This window comes from Rhinoderma darwinii, chromosome 10 (genome assembly GCF_050947455.1).
Source record: "Rhinoderma darwinii isolate aRhiDar2 chromosome 10, aRhiDar2.hap1, whole genome shotgun sequence".
NCBI classification, from domain to species: domain Eukaryota; kingdom Metazoa; phylum Chordata; class Amphibia; order Anura; family Rhinodermatidae; genus Rhinoderma; species Rhinoderma darwinii.
The window spans coordinates 44,829,383-44,841,451 of NC_134696.1; the positions used below are offsets into that span (position 1 = coordinate 44,829,383).

The 12,069-nt window shown below is 47.1% G+C and overlaps 1 protein-coding gene across 1 annotated transcript in view; it reads left to right on the plus strand.

Annotated features, from left to right (window-relative positions):
• The first annotated feature begins 1,332 nt into the window (after positions 1–1,332).
• The window catches only part of PAFAH1B2 (platelet activating factor acetylhydrolase 1b catalytic subunit 2), a 39,866-nt gene continuing 29,129 nt past the window's right edge, over positions 1,333–12,069 (plus strand). The window contains exon 1 of the mRNA XM_075839810.1: positions 1,333–1,442. The gene's annotated coding sequence lies outside the window, so the exon portion shown is untranslated. The remainder of the gene's footprint in view (positions 1,443–12,069) is intronic.

Below are 12,069 nucleotides of genomic sequence, written 5' to 3' on the forward strand. Positions count from 1 at the left end.
TGTTCTGGTGCTGTATTTATGTGCTGAGCTTGGTTCTGATGCTGTATATATGTATTGAGCTTAGTTCTGATGCTGTATATATGTATTGAGCTTTGTTCTGGTGATGTATATACGTACTGAGCTTTGTTCTGGCGCTGTATATATGTACTGAGCTTTGTTCTGGTGATGTATATATGCACTGAGCGTTGTTCTGGGGCTATATATATGTACTGAGGTTGGTTCTGGAGCCACATATGTCAGAGCTTGGTTCTGATGCTGTATAAATATATCATATATAATTAATAATAAAATCGCTGGACAGATGGAGTTGTTTTCAATTTGTTGTATATTTAATGGGTAGTTTTAACCCCTTGCACCGCCACGATGCAGTAATACATGACCTGACAATATTTCCTAACATTCCCCTGTATGTTTTTGTCAGATGCAGCAAAATCTATAAAATCAACTTTTAAAACGGCGCACACTATACGCTAATTACTCATTAGAGGGTCATGCCACTATCCTGAAGAGTGACATAGTCCTGCCTCCAAACCCGCCTTTCCATGTTTGATTGTCATCCCCCTGGCCGACACCGCCCGGCTTCATTGCTGCACCGCGCATGCCAGGAGAGTACAAGGGAACGGCGGATCCACAAGGGTGATGGCAATCAAAATCTGGGGGGCACCATTTCAATTTTTCGCCTCAGGCAGCAGAAAAGCTAGAATCGGCCCTGGGTGGAGCTATGCATATAAAAGAAGTGCCAGGTGAGGGATTTTGTTAGTTATTTTATTTACCCAGCCATCCTCCCTTGTGTTTAGGTAGAAGTGTGAGATCAGGTGCATATAGCAAAGAAGTGTCTTCTGAATCTGAGGTGGAACTGCGACATTCCACCCCAACAAAGGGGTGGTAATTGGTGAGTCCACAGCAGGATGGGCATGATCAGTGGACGAAGACATGGGGTTGGTCCTCAAAAAAGTTTTTGGGCGCTGTGGCGGACCTTGTCTGAGTATTCTAGGTCAGAGCGTGTTCACCAAACATTTAGCATGCCACCTATAGTGGAGAAAAAGAAAAAAATAATTATTAGGTTGTTTTTTTACACAAAATCACAATTAACTGGAACAATAGACTGCAATGCCCCTTCTTCTCGGGTGGCCGGTAAGCTGCCAGCCTCACTAATCTGTCCATACACAGAACCATCAGTCCTTATGTGTACTTCAACTCTTTACCAACCACGGCCCGCCCATACCGGCGAGCACGCCCTCCAGGCTTTTACATCATTCATCCTATGGAGCGATTCTCTGTGGTGCTGGGGAACTGTCACCTACGTCATTTCCGGGCGCTGTCATTGGTCCCTCAATTCTTAGCCAGAACAGACGGAAGTGACGTAGAAAGCGGCGGTAGCGCCTGCAGGAGCCGAACCGGGGACCCTGAGACCGGAAGGGGTGGAGTTACCGGAGAACCGAGTGAGTGACGTCATCAGAAAACGCATTTTCTGTTCTTGCGGATGACATATATACCTTTGTTTTGGTGGGGTTTTAGCGCCGGAGCTGTGGGCTCGTCCATTATGTGTGTAATCTACGGGTGGAGAAGCCCTCCGTCCCTGGCAGTGTTTTGTATATAGTGTGACAGCGCCATGCAGGCTTTATAATAATGGCTGAGCTGGCTGGGTATAGTGACCGTGAGGATATAGATACCATGGAGCCTTCTGTCACAATGAAACCACCCGCCATTCTCAGGGCTGAGCCCGTGTACTGTCAGTAGATACAATCGTTATCATGTTGTTTCTGTGGATCAGTATGGCTGCCTCGGTCAGTGATGTGCATGGTGGTAGCCATAGGAGTGTGTTGATCCCCTCAATGTATGCGATATAATACACCCTTCATGCAGCTGCCGACAAAAGTTGACATCCACTTATATTTGTTGTGACAATATGATTGCGCTTATAACGTTTACCGCTCCATGTTGTCCCCGCCATATTGAGACGTACATACGTGCTGCGCGTTGCCGTCATATGGGCACCACCACTGGATGACAAGGTTTGCGGCTTTTACCTGCTCCACATGGGGTCGTCGTGATGAATAATGCTCCCGGGGTGCTCCGGTGAATGGGGTACAGGTGGGATGGCTGGGGCACGTGCCAGTTCTACTGCGGTCGTCATCTGCTTCTGCTGTTGTGTTGTAAATCCCATAGAGAGATGACCACCGGACTGCTGTCTTTCTGTGAGTATTTACAGATCTTTTCATTGTCACTCATCTGTCTTCCATTTTTGGATTGTGGCAGGGAAAACATCTTAAAGAGGCTCTGTCACCAGATTTTGCAGCCCCTATCTGCTATTGCAGCAGATAGGCGCTGCAATGTAGATTACAGTAACGTTTTTATTTTTTTAAAAACGAGCATTTTTGCCCAAGTTATGACCATTTTTGTATTTATGCAAATGAGGCTTGCAAAAGTACAACTGGGCGTGTTTAAAGTAAAAGTACAACTGGGCGTGTATTATGTGCGTACATCGGGGCGTGTTTACTACTTTTACTAGCTGGGCGTTCTGATGAGAAGTATCATCCACTTCTCTTCAGAACGCCCAGCTTCTGGCAGTGCAGACACAGCGTGTTCTCGAGAGATCACGCTGTGACGTCACTCACTTCCTGCCCCAGGTCCTGCATCGTGTCGGACGAGCGAGGACACATCGGCACCAGGCGACAGAGGCTACAGTTGATTCTGCAGCAGCATCGGCGTTTGCAGGTAAGTCGATGTAGCTACTTACCTGCAAACGCTGATGCTGCTGCAGAATCAACTGTAGCCTCTGGTGCCAATGTGGCCGACACGATGCAGGACCTGGGGCAGGAAGTGAGTGACGTCACAGCGTGATCTCTCGAGAACACGCTGTGTGTCTGCACTGCCAGAAGCTGGGTGTTAACGAACAGAAGTGGATGATGCTGATTCGTCAGAACGCCCAGCTAGTAAAAGAAGTAAACACGCCCCGATGTACGCACATAATACACGCCCAGTTGTACTTTTGCAAGCCTCATTTGCATAAATACAAAAATGGTCATAACTTGGCCAAAAATGCTCGTTTTTAAAAAAAATAAAAATGTTACTGTAATCTACATTGCAGCGCCGATCTGCTGCAATAGCAGATAGGGGTTGCAAAATCTGGTGACAGAGCCTCTTTAAGTCTCGTTGTCACTTCTCTTACACCAGAAGCAGCTGGCGACCATAGTCGTATAGGCGCGTGTCTTCTGTTATCACCAAATATGACAGTAATGTCTCAAAACGGCTCCTATGGAAATCTATGTACCTCTAAAATCTGAGAGAAACAAAGTTCGACATTGAGTTGGAGATGTGGCTTTAGAGAGTGCCTATGGGTCCATGTGCCGTCGTGGTAGGTTCGTGTACGTAACATTGTTATTAACGGGAGGAGACCTATTCACCTCAACAATAAAAAGTAGAAGAAAACCATAAAACTGCAGGCACTTGATTTTTCTGCTCACTAATTGTCCCAGAGCCTTGTAAGACCCCTACACACCATCCCCTATATCAGGGGTCTCAAACTCGGCCGGGTAAGTGGGCCGCATATAGAAAAAATTGGAAGTTGACGGGCCGCATTACTTTCAAATTTGATACAATACAAAATTATTGTTAATCAATTAGTTATTTGAACGACTATAACACTATATTACTAGAACAATAATACTACATTACTATAATAATAGCGCTAGGTTTAAAATTTGAAATATTTCTCCAAGTGCTTATTTCAACTATCCAGTTTTCCAGTTTAAGTGTCGCTAAATGCAGTCCGGCGGCTCAGTTAGCACACATGTCAAGATTGGGCAGCCCCTTTTTAGATAGTGCCGCAGTGCCCTCTGTGGATGCTGCCGCAGTGCCCTCTGTGGATGCTGCCGCAGTGCCCTCTGTGGATGCTGCCGCAGTGCCCTCTGTGGATAATGCAACACACCCCTAGATAAGGCCACAGTGCCCTCTGTAGATAAGGCCACAGTGCCCTCTGTAGATAAGGCCACAGTGCCCTCTGTAGATAAGGCCACAGTGCCCTCTGTAGATAAGGCCACAGTGCCCTCTGTAGATAAGGCCACAGTGCCCTCTGTAGATAAGGCCACAGTGCCCTCTGTAGATAAGGCCACAGTGCCCTCTGTAGATAAGGCCACAGTGCCCTCTGTAGATAAGGCCACAGTGCCCTCTGTAGATAAGGCCAGTGTCCTCTTCAGATACTGTCACACACCCACTTGTAGATAACGCCACAGTGCCCTCTGTAGAGGCTGCCCCAGTGCCCTCTGTAGAGGCTGCCCCAGTGCCCTCTGTAAAGGCTGCCCCAGTGCCCTCTGTAGAGGCTGCCCCAGTGCCCTCTGTAGAGGCTGCCCCAGTGATGTCAGGGGCTTGCCCAGAGCTGGAGTCCCAGGCAGAGCGCTAGTAGTTTCTTCCTGGGACTCCAGCTGTGCTGCTGACATCACTGAGACTCCTGCTCTGGGGAAGCCCCTGACATCATTGTCGATGTATGGACAGCGATGTCAGAGGCTTCCCCAGAGTCCCGGAGCAGAGCCGATAATAGCGCTCTGCCCGGGACTCCGCTCTGGGGAAGACCCTGACACACTGTCCATATATGGGCAGCGATGTCAGGGAATTCCACAGAGTCCCGGAGCAGAGCCTGTACTAGCGCTCTGCCCGGGACTCGGGCTCTGGGGAAGCCCCAGACTTCGCTGTTCATATATGGGCAGCAATGTCAGGGAATTCCACAGAGTCCAGGAGCAGAGCCGACACCAGCGCTCTGCTCCGCTCTGGGCAAGACCCTGACACACTGTCCATATATGGGCAGCGATGTCAGGGAATTCCACAGAGTCCCGGAGCAGAGCCGACACCAGCGCTCTGCTCGGGACTCCGACTCTGGGGAAGCCCCAGACATCGCTGTTCATATGTGGACAGTGATGTCAGGGAATTCCACAGAGTCCAGGAGCAGAGCCGACACCAGCGCTCTGCTCCGCTCTGGGCAAGACCCTGACACACTGTCCATATATGGGCAGCGATGTCAGGGAATTCCACAGAGTCCCGGAGCAGAGCCGACACCAGCGCTCTGCTTGGGACTCCGGCTCTGGGGAAGCCCCAGACATCGCTGTTCATATGTGGACAGCGATGTCAGGGAATTCCACAGAGTCCAGGAGCAGAGCCGACACCAGCGCTCTGCTCCGCTCTGGGCAAGACCCTGACACACTGTCCATATATGGACAGCGATGTCAGGGAATTCCAGAGTCTCGGAGCAGAGCCGATATTAGCGGCTCTGTGTCCCGCGGGCCGCAGATGACAGCCCCAGGGGCCGCATGCGGCCCGCGGGCCGCGTGCTTGAGACCCCTGCCCTATATGTTACAATTGTCACTTCAGGAGCAGTGCAGTCACCACACACCATTCCCTGTACTAGTCCTTCTCAATGAATTAGAATATCATCAAAAAGTTTATTTATTTCAGTAATTCAATTCAAAAAGTGTAACTCATATATTATATAGACTCATTACACACAGAGTGATCTATTTCCAGCATTTTTTTTTATTTTAATGTTGATGATTATGGTAACAGTTAATGAAAACCCCAAAATTTAGTGTCTCAGAAAATTAGAATATTATATAAGCCCAATTTCAAAAATGATTTTAGTCGGGGCTCCTTTTGCATGAATTACTGCATCAATGCGGCGTGGCATGGAGGTGATCAGCCTGTGGCACTGCTGAGGTGTTATCAATGCGGCGGGGCATGGAGGCGATCAGCCTGTGGCACTGCTGAGGTGTTAGGGAAGCCCAGGTTGCTTTGATAGCGGTCTTCAGCGCGTCTGCATTGTTGGGTCTGGTGTCTCATCTTCCTCTTGACAATACCCCAGTGGATCAACACCAGCAGATGACACGGCTCCCAAACCATCAGTGACTGTGGAAACTTCACACTGGACCGCAGGCAACTTGTATTCACGCCTCCCCACTCTTCCACCAGACTCTGGGACCTTGATATCCAAATGAAATACAAAATTTACTTTCATCTGAAAACAAGACATTGGACCACTGAGCAGCAGTGTTGGTCCACTGTGTTATATCAAGTCCCGAGTCAGCGCAGCCGTCTACAAGGACGTTTTCCAGCACTTCATACTTCCCTCTGCTGACAAGCTTTATGGAGAAGCAGAGTTCATTTTCCAGCAGGACTTGGCACCTGCCCACACTGCCAAAAGTACCAATACCTGGTGTAATAACCACAGTATCACTGCCCTTGATTGGCCAGCAAACTCGCCCGACCTAAACCCCATAGAGAATCTATAGTATGGGGTATTGTCAAGAGTAAGATGAGACACCAGACCCAACAATGCAGACGAGCTGAAGGCCGATATCAAAGCAACCTGGGCTTCCATAACACCTCAGCAGTGCCACAGGCTGATCACCTCCATGCCACGCCGCATTGATGACACCTCAGCAGTGCCACAGGCTGATCGCCCCCATGCCACGCCGCATTGATGACACCTCAGCAGTGCCACAGGCTGATCGCCCCCATGCCACGCCGCATTGATGACACCTCAGCAGTGCCACAGGCTGATCGCCTCCATGCCACGCCACATTGATGACACCTCAGCAGTGCCACAGGCTGATCACCTCCATGCCACGCCGCATTGATGCAGTAATTCATGTAAAAGAAGCCCCGACCAAGTATTGAGGGCATATACTGGACATACTTTTCAATAGGCCAATATTTCGGTATTAAAAATCATTTTTGAAATTGGGCTTATATAATCTAATTTTCTGAGACACTAAATTTTTGGTTTTCCTTAACTGTTACCATAATCATCAACATTAAAATAAAAATATTCTGGGAATAGATCACTCTGTGTGTAATAAATCTGTATAATATGAGTTTGCACTTTTTGAATTGAATTACTGAAATAAATTAACTTTTTGATATTGTAATTCATTGAGAAGGACTAGTATGTTACAATTGTCATTTCAGGATAGGGCTGGGCAATTATGACCTAAATCAAAATCCCGATTAATGGAACATGTAACCTCGATTACTATTAATAAACGATTAGTCCACACCCCTATTTGCATGCCACGCCATTTAATTAGTATTGTTTCCCTGGGCCTGCTGTATACAACTGTATATAATATACTCCCTGACACTTCCCCTCACAGTATAATGTTCCTATAGCTGCCCCCACGTAGTATAATGCCCCATTAGTGGCTAATAAAAATAAAATACATACTCGCCTAATCCGTTCCAGCGACGAGTGGAGGAGATCCCGCTGCTCCTCCGGTCTATGTAGCTCGGCGCGTATTTTCAGGTTCCACTGCACTTCTGCCATAGACCAGGGTTTTAGGCATCCTATTGGTCCACAGTGTCTTCAGTGTTCACCCCATTTACTTCTTGTTTAGCCTTAATTCCCATGTGCCACAACGAGTGGACAGTGCCCGCCCCAATGGTATACACACAGATGATGGGGGTTATATACAGAGATGATGGGGTCCCTGTATATAACCCCCATCATCCCTCTGTATTACCTTTATAATCCCTGTATATAACTCCCATCATCCCTGTATACAGGGGTTATATACAGGCACCCCCATCATCTGTGTATACCATTGGGGCGGGCATTGAGGACTCCGTGGACCAATAAGCTGCCTGAAACGCCGGTATATGGCAGAAGTGCAGCGGACTCTGAATACATTCGTGCTGACCTGCTCATGGCTTAGCACTGACAGGCCCGAGGCAGTGACGTCATCGCACCTGTCTGCGCTGAGCTGTGAGTGGTCAGAGTTATACTGTGAATAGTAGAGCAGGGAACTGACGTTACCCTTCTCTACTATAGGATTCGACTGTAACTGCATCCTGAGGACACTGATACAGTTGGAATTGGGGAGAAAACTGAAATGCGCAAGATTACCTCAGTTATCTGCGCTCAATTTTGGTCTAGTTTTTTTTCCGATTAATTGCATAGCCCTACTTCAGGAGGACTACTGCAGTCACTATACACCATCCCCTATATGTCACAATTGTCACTTCAGGAGGACTACTGCAGTCACTATACGACAGCCCCTATATGTTACAATTATCACTTCAGGAGGACTACTGCAGTCACCACACACCCGCCCTATATGTTACAATTGTCACTTCAGGAGTACTGCTGTCACCACACACCATCCCCTATATGTTACAATTATCACTTCAGGAGGAGTACTGCTGTCACCACACACCATCCCCTATATGTTACAATTATCACTTCAGGAGGAGTACTGCTGTCACCACACACCATCCCCTATATGTTACAATTGTCACTTCAGGAGGAGTACTGCTGTCACCACACACCCGCCCTATATGTTACAATAGTCACTTCAGGAGTAGTGCTGTCACCACACACCATCCCCTATATGTTACAATTATCACTTCAGGAGTAGTACTGCTATCACCACACACCATCCCCTATATGTTACAATAGTCACTTCAGGAGGAGTACTGCTGTCACCACACACCATCCCCTATATGTTACAATTGTCACTTCAGGAGGAGGAGTACTGCTGTCACCACACACCATCCCCTATATATGTTACAATTATCACTTCAGGAGTAATGCTGTCACCACACACCATCCCCTATATGTTACAATTGTCACTTCAGGAGGAGTAATGCTGTCACCACACACCATCCCATATATGTTACAATTATCACTTCAGGAGGAGTACTGCTGTCACCACACCCCATCCCCTATATGTTACAATTGTCACTTCAGGAGTAGTACTGCTGTCACCACACATTATCACTTCAGGAGTACTGCTGTCACCACACACCATCCCCTATATGTTACAATTGTCACTTCAGGAGGAGTAATGCTGTCACCACACACCATCCCCTATATGTTACAATTATCACTTCAGGAGTAGTACTGCTGTCACCACACACCATCCCCTATATGTTACAATTATCACTTCAGAAGTACTGCTGTCACCACACACCATCCCCTATATGTTACAATTATCACTTCAGGAGGAGTACTGCTGTCACCACACACCATCCCCTATATGTTACAATTATCACTTCAGGAGGAGTACTGCTGTCACCACACACCATCCCCTATATGTTACAATTATCACTTCAGGAGGAGTACTGCTGTCACCACACACCATCCCCTATATGTTACAATTATCACTTCAGGAGGAGTACTGCTGTCACCACACACCATCCCCTATATGTTACAATTGTCACTTCAGGAGGAGTACTGCTGTCACCACACACCATCCCCAATATGTTACAACTATCACTTCAGGAGGAGTACTGCAGTCACCACACACCATCCCCTATATGTTACAATTGTCACTTCAGGAGGAGTACTGCTGTCACCACACACCATCCCCTATATGTTACAATTATCACTTCAGGAGTACTGCTGTCACCACACACCATCCCCTATATGTTACAATTTTCATTTCAGGAGGAGTACTGCTGTCACCACACACCATCCCCTATATGTTACAATTGTCACTTCAGGAGCACTGCTGTCACCACACACCATCCCCTATATGTTACAATTGTCACTTCAGGAGTACTGCTGTCACCACACACCATCCCCTATATGTTACAATTGTCACTTCAGGAGTACTGCTGTCACAACACACCATCCCCTATATGTTACAATTGTCACTTCAGGAGTACTGCTGTCACCACACACCATCCCCTATATGTTACAATTGTCACTTCAGGAGTACTGCTCTCACAACACACCATCCCCTATATGTTACAATTGTCACTTCCGGAGGAGTGCAGTCACCACACACCATCCCCTATATGTTACAATTGTCACTTCAGGAGGAGCACTGCTGTCACCACACACCATCCCCTATATGTTACAATTGTCACTTCAGGAGGAGTGCAGTCACCACACACCATCCCCTAATGTTACAATTATCACTTCAGGAGTACTGCTGTCACCACACACCCGCCCTATATGTTACAATTGTCACTTCAGGAGGGGTACTGCTGTCACCACACATTATCACTTCAGGAGTACTGCTGTCACCACACACCATCCCCTATATGTTACAATTATCACTTCAGGAGTACTGCTGTCACCACACACCCGCCCTATATGTTACGATTGTCACTTCAGGAGGAGTACTGCTGTCACCACATACCATCCCCTATATGTTACAATTGTCACTTCAGGAGCACTGCTGTCACCACACACCATCCCCTATATGTTACAATTGTCACTTCAGGAGTACTGCTGTCACCACACACCATCCCCTATATGTTACAATTGTCACTTCAGGAGGAGTGCAGTCACCACACACCATCCCCTCAATGTTACAATTGTCACTTCAGGAGGAGTACTGCTGTCACCACACACCATCCCCTATATGTTACAATAATCACTTCAGGAGTACTGCTGTCACCACACACCCGCCCTATATGTTACAATTGTCACTTCAGGAGGAGTACTGCTGTCACCACATACCATCCCCTATATGTTACAATTATCACTTCAGGAGTAGTACTGCTGTCACCACACACCATCCCCTATATGTTACAATAGTCACTTCAGGAGGAGTACTGCTGTCACCACACACCATCCCCTATATGTTACAATTATCACTTCAGGAGTAATGCTGTCACCACACACCATCCCCTATATGTTACAATTGTCACTTCAGGAGGAGTACTGCTGTCACCACACACCATCCCCTATATGTTACAATTATCACTTCAGGAGTACTGCTGTCACCACACACCATCCCCTATATGTTACAATTGTCACTTCAGGAGTAGTACTGCTATCACCACACATTATCACTTCAGGAGTACTGCTGTCACCACACACCATCCCCTATATGTTACAATTGTCACTTCAGGAGGAGTAATGCTGTCACCACACACCATCCCCTATATGTTACAATTATCACTTCAGGAGTAGTACTGCTGTCACCACACACCATCCCCTATATGTTACAATTATCACTTCAGAAGTACTGCTGTCACCACACACCATCCCCTATATGTTACAATTATCACTTCAGGAGGAGTACTGCTGTCACCACACACCATCCCCTATATGTTACAATTATCACTTCAGGAGGCGTACTGCTGTCACCACACACCATCCCCTATATGTTACAATTATCACTTCAGGAGGAGTACTGCTGTCACCACACACCATCCCCTATATGTTACAATTATCACTTCAGGAGGAGTACTGCTGTCACCACACACCATCCCCTATATGTTACAATTGTCACTTCAGGAGGAGTACTGCTGTCACCACACACCATCCCCTATATGTTACAATTATCACTTCAGGAGTACTGCTGTCACCACACACCACCCCCTATATGTTACAATTTTCACTTCAGGAGGTGTACTGCTGTCACCACACACCATCCCCTATATTTTACAATTGTCACTACAGGAGGAGTACTGCTGTCACCACACACCATCCCCTATATGTTACAATTATCACTTCAGGAGGAGTACTGCTGTCACCACACACCATCCCCTATATGTTACAATTATCACTTCAGGAGGAGTACTGCTGTCACCACACACCATCCCCAATATGTTACAACTATCACTTCAGGAGGAGTACTGCAGTCACCACACACCATCCCCTATATGTTACAATTGTCACTTCAGGAGGAGTACTGCTGTCACCACACACCATCCCCTATATGTTACAATTATCACTTCAGGAGTACTGCTGTCACCACACACCATCCCCTATATGTTACAATTTTCATTTCAGGAGGAGTACTGCTGTCACCACACACCATCCCCTATATGTTACAATTGTCACTTCAGGAGCACTGCTGTCACCACACACCATCCCCTATATGTTACAATTGTCACTTCAGGAGTACTGCTGTCACCACACACCATCCCCTATATGTTACAATTGTCACTTCAGGAGTACTGCTGTCACAACACACCATCCCCTATATGTTACAATTGTCACTTCAGGAGTACTGCTGTCACCACACACCATCCCCTATATGTTACAATTGTCACTTCAGGAGTACTGCTGTCACCACACACCATCCCCTATATGTTACAATTGTCACTTCAGGAGTACTGCTG